The sequence below is a fragment of the Microtus oregoni genome, unplaced genomic scaffold, assembly GCF_018167655.1.
Source record: "Microtus oregoni isolate MIOR12 unplaced genomic scaffold, Mior012 000025F_ref0000491, whole genome shotgun sequence".
NCBI lineage: Eukaryota > Metazoa > Chordata > Mammalia > Rodentia > Cricetidae > Microtus > Microtus oregoni.
The window spans coordinates 29,714,507-29,732,326 of NW_024543084.1; positions in this window are offsets into that span (position 1 = coordinate 29,714,507).

Sequence of the window (17,820 nt, forward strand, 5' to 3'; positions counted from 1 at the left end):
GCATGGCTTCCTCGGGCCTAATGTCTGCCCTACCGCCCTTCAGTATCTAGCTCATGTCTGCACGTCAGCATGCTGCTCTCCTCTCTTCTCCTTCCGAAGACGACCACAGCCACATGCCATCTTACTTTTCCTGTAAGCTATCTGGAGTCACCTTTATGTCTTTCCCTGTGTGTTTGCACCACTACCAAAAAGGGGAGAAACCCAAGTTGGTTTGACTTTCCTCCCCCTCCTCTTTTTTAACCCTAAGGCTTCTGCTTATTTTTTTTTTTTTCTGATCAGATCTCTCTCACTATATCTTCCTCCTTCTCTGTGCTGTATGAGGCTTCCACTAAAGCTGTGTTTAGAACTACCAGGTTTGTCTTCAGAAGCCAGGCTTCTATTGTAAAAACCATCTTGCAGTGTTTGGATCAACTAAGGTCTCACTGTGGACAAAGGAGAGTCTTAGCAAGAGAACGGGCTCTCATTTAAAGCACTAAACATTCTCACTTTCTCCAGGGTAACCAAGTTCAAGGTTTGCTGCTAGGTGAAATGGAAAACAATACCAACAAGGCCAAAGATAAATCCGTGTGGATACATTCCATTCCCTTAGAGAAACTATAAGCAGAAAATGTACAGTAACTGCTACGCTTCTCCGAATTTATAGTTGTTGATTGATGAACTTGTTAAACTAAGTAAACTAATTTGAGGCGGGTAAACTATTGAACCCAAAGGAAGCGATTTATCTTCCCTAGCTAGGACTAAATGTTCTTAATAATTGAAAGTTAAGGAGTTTCAGTGGATTGTTGGCTAGAAGCCACTGAAGCTGGGACTCATGGTTTCAGAGCATTATCATGAGTGATAATTTCTTCCATGCAGCCCCGCTTAGTGAGCTCAGCAGTCTCCCTTCCGTCATCTCTCCATTGCTCACGGGCTGATTACATTACTGTGTTTCGATTCTCCGCGGGATCTGGCATCATTGCTGGTTCAATAGCATCCTCCTAAAACCATGACTGGGGAAGTAGATGGAGTTGAAAGTATAAAACAGTCAACCTTATTACCTCTTAACAATTACTCAAAAATATTTAATCCAGGAAGCAGGTTCAATTGAGTTTTGTGGTTATTTTGATTACCCCCGCTGTCTGCTACCCATTACAGTGCATAACAAAATGCTGCGTGGCAGAGGATTAAAGCTCAAGGGAGGGCAAAGAGCAACAGGAATGAACAAGGTGTGAGGAGCTCCAGGTTAAGATCGTTCTAGCTAAGTGCGTGACCACTAAAGACCTGCAGCCCTAGGCTCAGCTTAGCCTCTTTAACTCATGGGGGAATTTAATAGCCACTGTTTTAAGCTGTGCTTTATTAAGGGGGTAGTGGAGACTCTTCAGTATTTTTGGCAGTGGGTCAGTTACTCACGCCTCTCTTTCATGTGATCCCTTGCCACATGACACCTTCCATCATATGGAGTGGCGGCATGAACACTTTTGCCAGATGCCAGATGCCAGCACTTGGCACTGCACTTCTAACCTGCACAACTGTGAGCAGTGTGTTTCTTTACAGTTATCCCTGTTTGGGATGACAGAAGCCAGACTAAAACATAAAGGGTTGACAGGCCTCCCCTGAGTACTTGGGATGTGTAACTGTGTAATCAAATTATCGTTATTTAGTGGGCCCTTGAACAATGGAGATATGACTGAGCAAAGGCTGTTTAACTCACAAAGTGGGGCTCCACAGAAGTGCTTAGAGCTCATAACATTTTTCTTAAACCATTCATCTCCATCTTATTCACTGCTCCCAAGAAGAACAAGAAGAGACCTAGAGAACATCTGCTCATTTGGTATTTTCCTTCTGAGAAAGAGAAGATCAATGACAAGAAGTATTAAAAAAAAAAAGAGAGAGATGTCTTGATAGAAGGAGCCATTATGGGGCTAGCAAGAAACCTGGCACTAGGGAAATTCCCAGGAATCCACAAGGATGACCCCAGCTAAGACCCTAATAAATAGTGGAGAGGGTGCCCCATCTGGCTTTGCCCTGTAGTCAGATTGACAACTATCTTTAATGTCATCATAGAACCTTCCCCTATCAACTGATGGAAATGGGTAAAGACCCACAGCGGAACACTGGGCTGAGCTCCCAAAGTCCAGTCAAAGAATGGGAGGAGTGAGAATACAAGCAAGGAGGTGAAGACCATGATGGGCACACCCACTGAAACAGCTTACCTGAGCTAATGGGAGCTCAGCAACTCCAGCCTGACAGGCAAAGAACCAGCATACGACCAAACTAGGCCCTCAGTGACAGTTGTATGTCTGGGGCAAAAAACAAACAGTTACCTCATTTGCATACACATATTCAAGAACAGTGCTGACTATTATGAAGTTGATCACTACCTCGGGCCAGTGTTTTCTTGGGTGGTTATGGAAGTTTTAAGAGACACAAGTAGGTTTTGTTTAAGTGTTTATTAAAATGGTATTAATTATTTTTATCTCTTCTTTAAACGGAGCAGTTTTGTGAGTGCACACGTGCACATTTTGCGAAAGATCATATATAGGTAACACAATCCAAAACATGTGTCCGCAAGTCAGCAGGGCCGTTAATAAAGCCTTTAGCAGGACACCGCAACCCACAGCGATACTTCAGACCACTGTGCATGGCAACAATGTGAGCCACTTTTTACATCTCTAAGGCTGCAGAGATTGGTCATTAGTTAAGAAATCATGCTACTCTTCCAGGGTGTCCGATTTCGGTTCCTAGCACCCAGGTCAGGCAGCTTAACTGTAGCTCTAGTGCTAGGCAAGGCAATGCATCACTCCCTTTTGGACTGTAAAGGCATCAAACACACACACATACACACACGAAAAAACCTAAATAAAATATGTCTTTAAAAAGACATTGACTAAATCACAAAGTAATGAGGAGAGTAAGTATGGTAGATTATAACTATAAAACTGGCGTATCCAACAATTTTAATGACATGAAATATTTAATTAAAACTTTGTATAGCATACTAAGATAGCTCTCTGTGTAAATACAATACTGTGTTTAAGGTTTATTTTTATATTTCCTTATTTCTATGTGTGTGGGCACAGATGTGCACCAGCACACAGCGGAGGTCAGAGGACAACTGGAGGTCAGACTCTCCTCCCACCGTGTGGATCCCAGAGTGTGAGCGCAAGCCACAGGCTTGGGGGCAAGCATCTCTACCTGCTGGGCTATCTTACCCCTTCCTAAGAAAATATTGTTAAATATAGTAAGTAACTGGACCATTTTGCTATTTGGTAATTGATTATTTAAATTCAATTAAAGCTTTCAGAGAGATGTTCTGTGAATAAAAGCCTGAAATTCCAAGGTATTTAGCTATTTAGAACTAAAATACAAAAACATATCTTAAGATCCGTAATTATGTATGGGACTTGAAAGCTTCAAAAATTAGCTTGTGAGGCAGGTTTGTAGAAATATTTTAGCATATTATTTACTTCATAAATCCTTTTTAGCCTCTAAATATTCAGGTTAAAGCAATCTACTATCAAAAAGTATTTTTATTTGTAAACTTGGAACATTATTTCAGCTTATATGAAGAAAATTCAACATCATGTGTAAATCTAAAAGCCATCAAAGTCCATTCAGAGTGGCAGTGCGTGTTGGCAGAATGTACCACTTGAGTTACACTTCCGTTCAATGACAGAACACCATGACCATGGGACTTACTAGGATTCATGCTCCAGAGGAGAGTCCGTCATGGCAGCAGGCAGCCCAAGCAGGAAGCCGTGAGAGCACTCTATAACCGCAGCTGTGATGTGAGAGTCACCTGGAAGGGAGTGGGGCTACAGACTCTCACAGCCCACCTCCATCGACATCTTCCTCCAGCAACGCTGCACCTCCTCATAGTACCCGGAACGGTGCCCTCAGCTGGGCACCAAGAGCGTGATGCCTCTGGGGGCAATTCTCATTCAGATGGGGGCAATATTCCCCCTGAGATGTAGGGAATATTGCTCAAAGTCAGTTCAAATATAATATCCGTCCTTGTCAAATGAATACTTTAGCGCAGTAAGCTTCACCTTGGATAGTTTCTATAGACACCGCTGTTGTACACATTTACATAGCCCTGGATGAAAAGCTAGTGTGGCAATCCAGGGGACAGAAGCAAAGCCGACTAAGGCCCTCACCATCCCGCCCAGGATTCTACCCACTTGCTCTCAGCATCTGCTCAGGACTGCTGGCTTGGCCTTTCCACATTCGATACTAATCCTCTTTCTCAATTATCTGCCTTTGTTTCTTATACTACATTTTTTTTTCCATTTTCCATATCACTTTTTAAAAATTTCTTTTTACATCCAGAGTAAAACTGGGACAAACGACTCATACTTTCATTTTGACGATTCTTAAGAAGAAGAATGGATTCTGATCAAAAGAGACTTGATTCTTTTTTTCTACTGACCATAATGGAAAGATGTAATTCTGTTTAAGCCTGTTCTTTAGTTGAAGCACTGGCTTCTTCAGATCACGGCATTGTCCTGGAAGGACAGAAGCAGCAAAGCTCTGAATTCACATTCATCTTCCAATTCCTGTCCCATATTGTCTACTTTTTCTGTCTTTATTACACACACACACACACACACACACACCAAACAAAAAAAAAAACATTTTCTTTTTGCTTTTATATTCAATAGGATAGATCGTTCTGGATACTAACATGTAGTCATTTTCCCATTCTATTTCTAGATATTTTAATGGCTGTATCAATTTATTACTTAGTTTAAAGAAGTAGCAGAGCATTGGAGGTATAATAGAGTCGTGAGATATAACACAGCATTGTGGCTAAGCGATTTTGCTTCTTGGAGAAAGTTTACAACATGCCTTTCTGTGTTTGGGTTTTGTTTTAGTTTGATTTGGTTTGGTTTTTGATAGTTGTGTGGTTTTGATAGATGTATACCCTTGGAACTTGCTTTATAGACAGGCTGAGTTAAACTCATAGAGATCCACCTGCCTCTGTTGGCATTAAAGGATTGTGCCACCATTGCCCGGCCCCTGTAGGTTCTTAATTACATGGATATTACTAACCTGAGCAATCAGACAAAACAACAATGGAATGAGAAAACATGACATGCCCACCCCACCCACCCCTCCCCCTCTCAACTCACAGAAATGCAAAATTTAGGGTGATCAGTGTAAGAAGCTGGAATTTTCACTTTGTAATGTTCAGGTTACTACAGAAAGCTGTGGAGTGCCTCTGAAGAAGAATTCCTATCATTTTCAGCAAGTTCATCTTACTCTTAACTCAGCCAGCTCTTTTGAGACGTAAGTAACGTAGCACAAGATTCGTCCTTTTAATTAAGAGTATAATGTAGTGTGTTTAGTGTGGTTATGAAACTGTGAACCTAATATCTCTCCAATGCTAGAACATTTAGTCAACTCCAAAGCCCTGGAATTCATTCGGTCACTTCCTTCTTGGATCTTTCACGTAAATGGGGTCCTTTGTAAGGGCTCCGGCAGGTGCGGCATGTTCAAGGCTCAGTAGTGCAGCAGCCTTTGCCCTTTTCTCACTGTCAATCTTATCATCATTTATTGACAGTTAGTTAGGCTACAGCATGATGTGGCTTCACTTGCAATTTTGATTTAGCACTCGCTGCTGCCAAGGGTGTTGAGCATTTTGCATATGGTCATTAAATGCCTATGTATCTTTGCCAACACTATTCTAATTGTCAGTCAGCTTTTAGCTGTGCTGTATTTTCTTCTATCATTGGGTTGGGAGGGTTCTTTATATTCATGGGATCTTTGGAGATGACTTAGGAAAAGAATGTTTTGCACAGCAGAAGAGGATCAGAACCTGGATCCCCAGCACACACACATAAAAAGCATGGTGGCACGTACTTGTCATCCTAGTGCTGGAAGGCTGAGACAGGTACATCCCTGGAGCTTGCTGGCTAGTTAGCTGTGCAGAATTGATGAGCTCCAGGTACAGGAAGAGAACCTGTCTCAAAATTTAAGGTGGGCATATTCACGTAACTTACTGAGAGTCAGTGTTGACTGAGTGCTCAATCTAAAGCAAGGCATTTACACCACACCGCTCGAGCTTAGGCACCATTGCAGAAGCAGAGGCAGAAAGAACACAAGAGCCAGGAGACAGGGAGAAGGGCAAAATGCATCTGCATGAAAACACGCCCATTAACAGCAGTCATGGCTAGAGGAGGAGCTCAGGGAACTCCATTCCTTCCCTGATAAACTGATAGATTCTAGAAGAAAGGGAGTTCCTGTCTTCAGTGTTGGACCACTAGTACCACCTCAGCCCCAACTCTCTAGTCCCAGTCACTACAAAATCAAAAGTCGCGAATGTGACAGAGAATTTTCGCGGGAGAGATAACTGGAATTGTACTGTACAAAAGGAATAGACAGGAAATAAGAGAAGGCAAGAGAGATATAAATGGAGATAGAGGAACTAGAACACATTATGTATATGTATACATATGTATATATGACTATTAAAGAACTAAACACAAAACAAGATGAGAGATAAAGGACAATCTCTGGACTTCATAAACATATATTCAAGAAAATGAATATACAGCACACACACAAGAGAAAGAAAAGACAGAGAGAAAGAGAGCAGGAGACACAGTGAGAGAGACAGATATATATATATATATATATATATATATATATATATATATATACACACATAGAGAGAGAGAGAGAGAGATGTAAGTGGAGGCTGCTCGTTCAATTCCCGGCTGCTCAGACCTGAATAATCACACAGAAACTAAATTAATTACTACACTGCTTGGTCAATAACTCAGGCATATTTCTAGCTAGCTCTTACATCTTAAATTAATCCATTTCTCTTAATCTCCACAAGCCTGTAGCTTACCAGGTAATGTTCTGATTGGCGTCTTTCTCCTTCAGCAGCTACATGGAATCTCTCTGACTCTGCCTACTCTCTCTCTAAATTTCTGTTTGAATTTCCTGCTTGGTTTTGCCTGGTTTTGCTCTGCTAAGCCATTGGCCAAAACAGCTTTATTCATCAACTAATAAAAGCAACACACATACAGAAGAACATCCAACATCAGAGAGAGAAACAGAAGAGAGAAACCAGAAAAAATAGAGAGGAGAGGGAAAGAGACAGACACACACAAAGAAAGTTAGAGAGAGAGGGGACAGACGTAAAAAGGTAGCAAGAGACACACAGAGAGACATACAGAGAACTAGAGACAGAGAGAAACAGAGGAGAGAGACACCGAAAAAATAGAGAGGAGAGAGACACACAGAAAGAGAAAGGGATAGAGAGAGAAACAGTGCAAGAGGCAGAGAAACAGAGAGCAAGAGACAGAGAAAATAGAGAGGAGAAGGAAAGAGACAGACATACAAAGAGAGGGAAAGGGAGAAAGAGACAGAGAGAGTGGAGGAATGTTCTCTCATACTGTAGGCTGTCATTTCTTTCTTGTTCTGATCTTCAAAGCACAGCAGTTTGTCATTTGATGAAGTTCAGTTTCTCCAACTTGCCACTGTCTCTTGGGCATGGCAGAAATCCAAAATCTTTTTTTTTATGTGTGGATATTCAGTTGTTTCAGCAATATTTGTTGAGAAGATTGTGATTTTCTCATTGAATTGTCTTGGCCATCTTGTCAAAAACAGAGTATAAGTCTGAAGTTGAAGAATTGCGTCCATCAGATTGACTTGTGGGCCCTTTTCTTGGTTGCTAATTAGGAGAGTTCAGGCCTCTGCATTTGGCAATGTCCCTAGGCAGGGCCTGAGCTATGCAAGAAAGATAGTTGAATATGAGACTGAGAAAGCCCATAAATAGCTTTCTTCCATTGGTTTTGTTTTAAGTTCCTGCCTTAAATTTCTGCCTGAAATGCCTTCAAGATAGACTAGAACCTGTAAAGCAAAATAAACTGTTTTTTTTTACCCAAATTACTTTCATCACGGTGGTTATCAGAGCATAAGAAAACAAATTAGAACAAATACAGTATAAAGTACTGATTGAAACTGGCTCAGGCTGAATCGTCACCTAGATGTGCATTTAAATCTTAGCTGCACCGGTTGGAAAGTATGTCCCTATACAGGATGCATCCATCCCCACCAGCAACTCACTTAAAACTCAAGAAAAGAAGTCCTTAGTTTCCTAAAGTCAAAGAAGAAATCACACCAACCTTATAAAGTTAAAATTAAAACTAAGAGGTATTGTGTATATAAGAACTTTTACAGTTTTTGCAGGAGAAGATGGCAGCCTATGGTGGTAACTACTGGATTATCACTGCTGTTGAGCACTGTGGGGATTAATCAAGAGCACAGGCATAAGATCTCTTTAGGGCAGCTACCTAGGAAGTAATACAGAGTTATTCCTGTCATCACATGTAACACCCGATTTTGTGTTACACCCTCCGTACAGTTCGCGCGCCACTGTACCGTATGCCAGTCGGGCAAGAGCCTGGAGATTGAAAGAACACACAAGGAAATCAGGGTCATCCGAAAGGAGATCAGCCGGATGCCAGTTTATTCAGAATTGGGGGAGTCCTTATCTACCTAACTGCTGCACAAGGATCTCCACCCAGGCAGGTGGGAAATTACCATATTAACAATGGAGACAATGCCCTGCAGCTAATCACCAGGTGGGGCAGGGAGAGCACAGAAACACACAGGAAGCTTAGTTAGCTGACCATAAACTGTCCCCGAATGCACCCCAGGAATAAGGGAGACCAGGGCCCTACAATCACATGCCAGTCATCACCATAATTCCTCCTAGAGGCCAACTCAGTGGCTCCAAACTTTCCAAAATTAGAATCAGACAGATGATAACAGAGACAGTGGGGATGTGTTCTACAAAAAAAAAAAAAAAAAATTCTTGGAAATTTTCTGTGTGTACACTTATCGGGTTCACTCCCCACTGATAATGTCTCAATTTTCTTTTTCTGCTTTAAAGTTCAGACATATAGAGCTTGTGTTTGCTATCTAAAGACAATAGTGTTTTGGCTTTTCTTAAAACAAACAAACAAAACAACAAGCACACACACACAAAAAGGCCCTGCTAGGAGATATCCTTGAACCCAAGAATGCGGAATATTGTCATTCAGTCATGCTAGTTCCCACACTTGTTTCTCTTCAGCATCTTCAACCCGCCAGTGACCGTATCATCATGTGTCTAGCCAGCCTCTCTGCCTCTTCTTTTCCTGGCGTGAGACCTCTGTTTCCTGAGCAGAAGTACACACATCAATGACTTTTACCCACTAGGATCCTTGAGTTATTCTCCTTAGAAACGGCCAGCTTCAGTATCTGAGCGAAGCACAAAGACTTCCTCTTCTTTCACGCTGTGAAGCTAAATGTAGTCCTCATTACCAGGAAGTTAGAAAGGGACTTATCCTTAACAATGACTAAATGTGAGCTGGCCCTTCGGAGAAATAACACGTCCTAAAGAACACAGATACAAACTGGAAAGTAGAAGATGTAGCTTGTTTTTCTGGAATTACCTAACCATCCAAATAGCCTGATTTAAACCTGCCACATAGTGACAAATCATGACATTTTGTTACTAGTGGGCAAGAGCAATCAGAAATACAAAGAACAGAAGAATCGGATAAAGACTAAGATAAAAGAGGTATTGTAACTTGTCGCCACAGTTAGTTGTTGCAACAATATAATGGAGTCTTGCTTTGAGTCCAGAGGTGGAGCTAAGGCTAATAAGACTAAATTATTTACAGAGGTAACATCTGGATAATGGCAGAGTTAGCATTCGTGAGTCAATATGGAATTTCAAAGTCACAGCTGTCTTAGTTCCACTATATGTATTTTAAATTTTGCTTCATCCTTTTAAAAAACCTATTATCTCTTTATTCTAAATAGAATATGTGACTTTAATATGCCCCTGCCTCTAACTCAGATTTAACAAAATTCTCTAAGGACGCCAGGCACTTAGCAAACACTATAAAACCTCCTCAATTAACTCAACTGCAACCCTAATGCCCAGGCCATACTTCTTTGAGAAGAACAACTTGAAACACTCCAGATCAAAGGGATCACCACTCATGCTCCATTTCTTATATAAGAAGGTGCTCTTTCAACAAAGGAATCTAAAATGACTGAAAGACACTTAAGAAAATGCTCAACATCCTTAGCCATCAGAAAAATGCAAACTATAATAACTCTGAGATTCCATTTTACATCTGCAAGAATGGCAAACATCAAACTGATGACAACTTATGCTGGAGAGGATGTGGGGTAAAGGGAACTCTCCTCCATTGCTGGTGGGAGTGCAAACTGGTAGAGCTACTTTTGATATCAGCATAATGTTTTCTCAGAAAATTAGGAAACAACCTACTTCAAGAGCCAGCAACACCACTTTTGGGTATATACTCAAAGGATGCTCAATTGTACCACAAGGACACGTGATGACGTAAGTCACAAAACAACCCCACACCACTTCAGAATTATGAATAATAAAAGGGTTATTTATTTAAGGGGAAAATTACAGATTACTGTCATAGATACCAGTCCTCTGCACAAACAGGAAGAGAGTCTTGTAGCCAGATGCAGGGGCTGGAAGCAAGAGAGTGGGCACACATTTGCTGCTGCTTTTACAGAATATGAGGCCACTCCAAGGCTATTGGCAGAAGGAGCAGAATGTGCTCCCACAGCACCTCCCCCTTTTGTTTAAATAAGAGAGTTCCAAATCCAATACAAAATTATATGCACTAGGAACAGATATCAAGTATATAATTAGAATTATAACCAACATAAGCAATATTAAGGAAGGAACATATGGTAAATGTTTTAATAAACATTCTACCCTATGGAGTCTAAGTCTTGTATAGGAAATGGCTTGGCTAGATCATAAGAGAATAGTAACTGCAACTACTTAATCTTCAACCCTATTGAAGGCTTGAGAAGCAAGATATTACTTAAGCAGGCAGGAAGTACAATCAAGTAGCTTCCAAAGTGAACAATATATAACAGAGATAATTAGCTACCTGAGAGTCTCCTTTTGTTTTCACAGAAGATGAGAACCTGTGGATTGCTTCCAGACCAATGTGGTTTTATAGAACAAGAACTCCTGAAAGGTTGCTGTAAACACCCCTACCAAAAAAAAATACTTCACCCAATAAACAGCAAAAAGAGTTTGGACAAAAGTATGCCCAAATTCCCAAATATTGTTTGTAAATGCTTCTTTACAAAGGGGGATATGCCATAGAGATGGATACTTTTGGTTTATTGATACAAATTTAAGGTCAATTTTTTTATATTTATATGTATTTCTAATCTTGATTATGGTATCATGTTTGTGTAGCTCATTTAAAAATGTAATGTATAATTAAAAAATAGGTTAATGGATAATCCTCTATTATGTTCAAGTTTGTAGTGATGTTAGTTGGATTTTTCTGGATATATGGAGATATATTTCAGTTAGATAGGTATTCTTCAAATCTTTCAAAGACCTTCAGAATATGGCATTTAAAATGTTTAAAAACTTAAGACTTTTCATGGCAGTGAGACACATCTGCTACTGGCAGCATCAAGCTACTTCAAGAGGAAGATGGGCATTGAAGAGGCTCCTTATGGAGTTGTTTAGTCATTTGGGCAAGAAACTGCCCTTGCCTAGACTGCTTAACTGGATATGCAGAACCTGCATAGAAATGACTGCTGAACTTGCCTAAAGGTGAGATGATCCTTTGGGGTTCCTGCTTCATGAAAGAGTCTGTGAGACATTTTGCAGGATATAAAAGAAAGTGACTGAACTTCATAAAAAAGTCTGCATGATACAATGGGCTGTAGGCTGAAGATGGTTGTCCCAATGGTACAGAAGAACTTTGGGTAACTGTGCAAGCAGAGAGATGTCTCTGTCATTTCTAGAGTTTTGCTTACAATGCACTTCCTGTTTACTTAGCTAATATTATCTCCTTCTGAGGTCTTTGATGGAGTTGAAGAATTTATTGTTATAGTATTTCTTAGTTGTAATAAAAGATAAAATAGATAAAAATATTGTAACTATAATTCTTGCTAGAATTTTACTATTTCTTTTTGTTTAAACAGAAAAGGGGAAATGGTGTGGGAGGTCCTTCTGTCTGTGTGTTGCTTTTCTTGGTTAATGAATAAAGAAAGTGCCTTGGCCTATTGATAGGGCAGAACTTAGGTAGGTGGGGAAGATGGAACTGAATGCTGGGAGAAGGAAGGTGGAGAGGAAGATACCACGGATCTGCTGCCAGAGATAGATGTGTTGGAACATTGCTGGTAGGCCGTGACCTCATGGTAATACATAGAAATGGGTTAAATAAAGATGTAAAAGTTAGCCGATAAGAATATAATATATACTCAATCATAAGAGACTTTTAGGCATAAAGGAAAGAAAAACCTGCCTACAATTCACAATCCCAGAGAACCTAGACAACAAAGAGAACCCTAAGAGAGACATACATGGATCTAATCTTCATGGGAAGTAGAAAAAGACAAGTTCTCCTGAGTAAATTGGAAGTATAGGGACCATGGAAGAGGGTAGAGTGGAAGGGGAGTGGAGAAAAATATATCGCTCAATAAAAACAAGAAAAAAAAAACTTTAAAAAGAAGGTGTTCTTAAAAATTCTGTTCATTTTGTTTTGTTTACCATATCCTTTGCCTTTTAGAAGCTTCTCAGTTTCAGGAGGCCCCATTTATTGATTATTGCCCTCAGTATCTGTGCTAATGGTATTCTATTTAGAAAAAGGTCTCTTGTGCCAATGCATTCAAGGATACTTTTCACTTTCTCTTCTATGAGGTTCATTGTAAGTGGTTTTATATTGAAGTCCTTGATGCACTTGGACTTGAGTTTCATGCAAAGCAATAGAGATGGATCTATTTGCCATCTTCTACATGTTGACATCCAGTTATGTCAGCACCATTTGTTAAAGATATTTTCCCTTTTCTATTGTACCTTTTTGACTTCTTTGTCAATCTCGTACAGCCATTCTGGAAATTAGTATGGAAGTTTCTCAGAAAATTGGGAATCAATCTACCTCAAGACCCAGCAATATTTTGTTTGGGCATATACCGAAAGGATTCTCAATCATACCACAAGGACACTTGCTCAACAATATCATAGCAGCATTATTCATAACAGCCAGAACATGAAAATAATCTAGATGCCCCTCAACTAAACAATGGATAAAAAAATGTAGTATATTTAAACAATATAGTTTAACTCAGCTGTAAATGACAAAGACATAATGAAATTTGCAATCAAATGGATGGACCTAGAAAAAAACCAATCCTGAGTGAGGTAACCCAGTATGTACTTACTCATAAGTGAATAGAAGATATAAAGCAAAGCAAAGAATAACCAGAATGCAATCCACAACTCCAGGGAATTGGGAGTGTGAGGGTCGGAGGAGAGGGTGAAAGGGGAGAAGGAAGAAAGGGGAGTAGAACAAATATATAGTTCAATGAGAACAATAAAATATCTTTTCATTACTAGTGAAATATGGTTCTGAGTGCTACATAGAGAGAGTAGCATTCAACTACTGTGCTTTATATGAAACGGTGCCTAGGTATATAGTGTTTTTTTAGGGAATGATTTGTGGGGATTCTCAGGGCTGGAGAGGTGGTACAGAGGTTAAGAGTACTGACTGCTCTTCCTGACATCCTGAGTTTAATTCCCAGCAACCACACAGTGACTCACAACCATCTATAATGAGATATGGTGCCCTCTTCTGGCATATATACAACATGCAGGCAGAACACTGTATACATAATAAATAAATAAATAAATAAATAAATAAATAAATAAATAGTAGAAAAAGATTCGAAAATGAAAGACTTGTGGGGATTCTAAACATTATTATTTTGCAATTCTGTAGTGTTGGATTCTTTATAGGGATATGCTATTTTATATAGCTTATATAAGATAAATGTCATAGTAATATGTGAGAAGTCTATGAAATTTAATTTAATCAATAATGTGATTAAACGTATAATTATGAATTGGGGATATAGCTCAACATAAGTATATTTTTATGCATTTTATATGCAAAACTATGGTATTTTATATGGGCACTTGAGCATCTATCAAGTTTTACTATCTTTAAGGTCTCCTACAACATCCATGTAACTTCCTGTGTGTGTGTGATAATATTTGTATGATCTCAGAGTAAAGATAAAAATGAGTTTTGAAAAGTATTCTTTGTTTTGAATTGGTTTGTTTTTTTGAGAGTGGAATATTTGGGATTCATGGTTTTGTTCAAGTTTGTGTCCGACCCCCAAGTCAAATCCTCAGCGTTATGAGTCAAATGGTCAAACTGTTAATGTCCCTTAAAGACCTCACACAAATGTCAAGTTTTTCTAAGCATCACTGGCTTTCTTGACTATGCCTCTGTAAATACCACTCTCTATAAGCCTGAGTCATACTGATTTCCAACTCATGCCTAACTTAAAATCCATTTAGATAAAATAATTTCTAGGTTTTTCCATAACTGTTAATTTGTAGAGAAATGGTTGGGCTGGTGGTGGAACTCAGGGGTAGAGGCCTTGTCAAACTTTCTCAGGACCTGGATTCAGTCCCAAGTACTGGAAAGGACAAGAAAGGGCAAGAAAAGGAGCACTCTTGTTGGTAATGTGTCACTAAGAAACACCCTCTCTGACTTCTTCGGTTGTCCTCTTATCTAACTGTCTGTCTTGATAATATTCCACAATGATCTCATCAGGATAGACCCTTTCTTTTCTGTCTCTTCTTTTAGGTATTTGGATCCTGGGTCTGAAAATGATTTTGTCCCAACACAGCATTCCATCTGGCTTTACCTCAAGCCCACTTCTCACGTCTCACAGTAGAAAACAGTCACCAGCTGTCCTTCAGGAGGTCAAGTTCTTGTTCGTGATTGGATGGTGCAGTGACCAGCTCAGGACTGAGAAGGACAGGTCAGAGCCCTTGAGCTGGGACAGGGGTGGTGACCATCGAGCGGGGCAAGGCCAGCACTGTGTTATCTCAGCACCACAGCCAGTCTGTGTGTGAAGACAGAGGTGGCAGAGGCAGGCTTCCCAAAGAGCTCTTATTGAGAACAGAAATAAATTATTTACTGCAATTGCTTTAAAATACTCCTAATGCTGTCTTTCATGGAAGTTACATTGTTTTCCTCTTCAATTAATGCGTGTATGGAAATCATGAACTGAAAATCTGCCTTTGAATCTGGATTTTTCTCTCCCTTATTACTTAGTCAAATATAGTCATTTTAATAAGAATTGTTTTTTAATATATACAGACTTATATATACAATATTGCACACTATCTCTCTCACACACACGCGTGTACGAAAGTCATGTTTTCTGTTGCTCTTTACTTGACTTGGATAACTATATACTTTTTAAATTAAAGTCACATTTATTTGTTCATTCTCTGTTGCCCTTCAAGTGATTTCATTCCTACAAAAAACGCTACAATTTCACCAAAAAAAAAAAAATATGGACTCACATTTTACTGCATTATTTTGTTTTATTTTTCTTCTAAGGAAAATGAATTGCTAGCAGACTCTGGAAATACACACCAGAATAAAACTAACATAGCTAACATTTAAATTAGAAAAAAAAAGTTCATGGTTAAAAATTAACTTTCTATCTCAAAAGTTCAGCAAAACAGATGTCAATCAGTTGTTTTCATACAGGACTTCATGTTCATCGTGATGCTTCTGTCTGTTTGGAAAAAAAGTGATCAGAAATTACTTGATTAGGATTTTCTCACCTGTTCTGGCACGACGCTGCTCCATTTCTTGTGTTTTTACTCTTCACAAAAAGAAAACAGAAAAAAAAAGGAAAGAGATCAGTCCTTCTGACTTTCACTTCTTCAGCATCATAGCTTGAGAAAGTTTTAAAGTAAGAGCTCATCCATCACCCTAGCAACCTGGCTTGCAGGAAGTGAAGCATCCTAAGACACACTGAAGCATGGCAATCACCTGGCAGACTCGCCACAGCTAGCTACTCTTCCTCAGTGGTCAAGTTGACCTGCTGAAAGGGAATGCCAAGTCATCATGATGTTAGCAATACTTCCCCAGAATATTGGGAGCACTTGCAAAGTCAGCTAATTTTTCTCACAAGAGTACATTTGAGAGTTACAAATAAGTTAGCAAGAGCCACTATCTTTACTGTATAAGTACTATCCATCAAAAACTAAGTAGCTGTCAAAGTATTCAGGCTGCATATAAATAAGTATTATTTGAGAACCTGAAAGTCAGTGCCTGGAGCCCAAAAAGAAGTTAGAAATTGAGTGATTGTATTGCAGTGTTGGTACAGAACCGTTATCCTCTTTGGCTCATCGTTCAGAAGATGAAGCCTAACATACGATGGCTACATGTATGCAAAAACTTGAAAGATATCTTTTTTTCTTTATTACTTTTGTGTCTCATCTGCGGTACAGTAACCCAGGAAAGTATGCATCTTCCTACCAGTGAAGCCTGCAAATCATGGAAAGTACTTTTCCCCTTTGTTATTATCAATTTCCTGCAAAAGATTGAAGAAAAAAGTGTTTATACAGGGGCTAGAGAGACAGCTTAGTGATTAAGAGCACTTACTGTTCTCTCAGAGGACCAGAGCGTGGTTCCTGGCACCCTGCTCAGAGCTGCCTTTAACTTTAGCAGCACAAGATCCAGTGCCCATCTTCTGCTTTCATAGTTACCTGATCACACACACACATAAATAATAAATAGAAATAATGAAATTGTAAAAATGTTTGCATGCTTCTCACAAAATGTACGAACGTTAGAAAGACTAACCAGAGTTCTTAAATAAAGTTAAAGTCAGAAACATTATTTGTTATTTCTGCTTTTATTTCTTATAGGATTTCAGCCTGAACCCACAGAAAAAAGGAAATAAGCAAAGAAAATTTCAGGAGGAAGAAACGGGCATTTTGTATTTTCGACATACATCCTATTGCAAAGCTAGCAGGCAGCATCTCCTTTGTAGCTCTCTCTAAATCATCTCTAAGTGATAATTGCGTAGTTTTCCCCTAACCAAGGGGAAGATTATGTTATAGCACAGTCTACAATGAATTCCTACAGAAGTCAGGTTTGGCCAAAAGTTAAATGAAATCTTAACCACTGTCTTACCTAAATGGCTTCATTACTGGCAGAACACTTCAGAAAGGGGATGATGGGAGACTCAGATTTGGTTTTTCAAAAAGCATAGTTCAAGAATGAGCGTTTATGTCCTCCTCATTTCCATAAAATTGCATTCTGATTATTATGCTACAGGATGAAACAGTTAGGAGAAAAATTTTCATAAAAATTCAAGAACATGATGAATTTGTAACCAGCATGTAGAACCTGTGCTCTGTACAATTGAAGGACCAATTATGTATCTGTTAGTGCAAGACTTGGGCACTCTCCTTTTGTGTCTGCACACCAAATAAAATGCAATTCTGTATCCATCACCAACAACCCAAGCCTTCCACACCACTGTAATACAGTCCTCTACCTACCACCCACAACACAGTCCTCCACCCACAACACAGTCCTCCACCCACAACACAGTCCTCCACCCACAACACAGTCCTCCACCCACAATACAGTCCTCCACCCACAATACAGTCTTCTACCCACAACAAGTCCTCCACCCACAACACAGGCCTCCACCCACAATACGGTCCTCCACCTACAACACAGTTCTCCACCCACAACACAGTCCTCTACCCACAACACAATCTTCTACCACCTACAACACAGTCCTCCACCCACAACACAGTCCTCCACCAAAAACACAGTTCTCCACCCACAACAAGGTCCTCCACCCACAATACAGTCCTCCACCCACAACACAATCCTCCACCCACAACCACAGTCCTCCACCCACAACACAGTCCTCCACCCACAACACAGTCCTCCACCCACAACACAGTTCTCCACCCACAATACG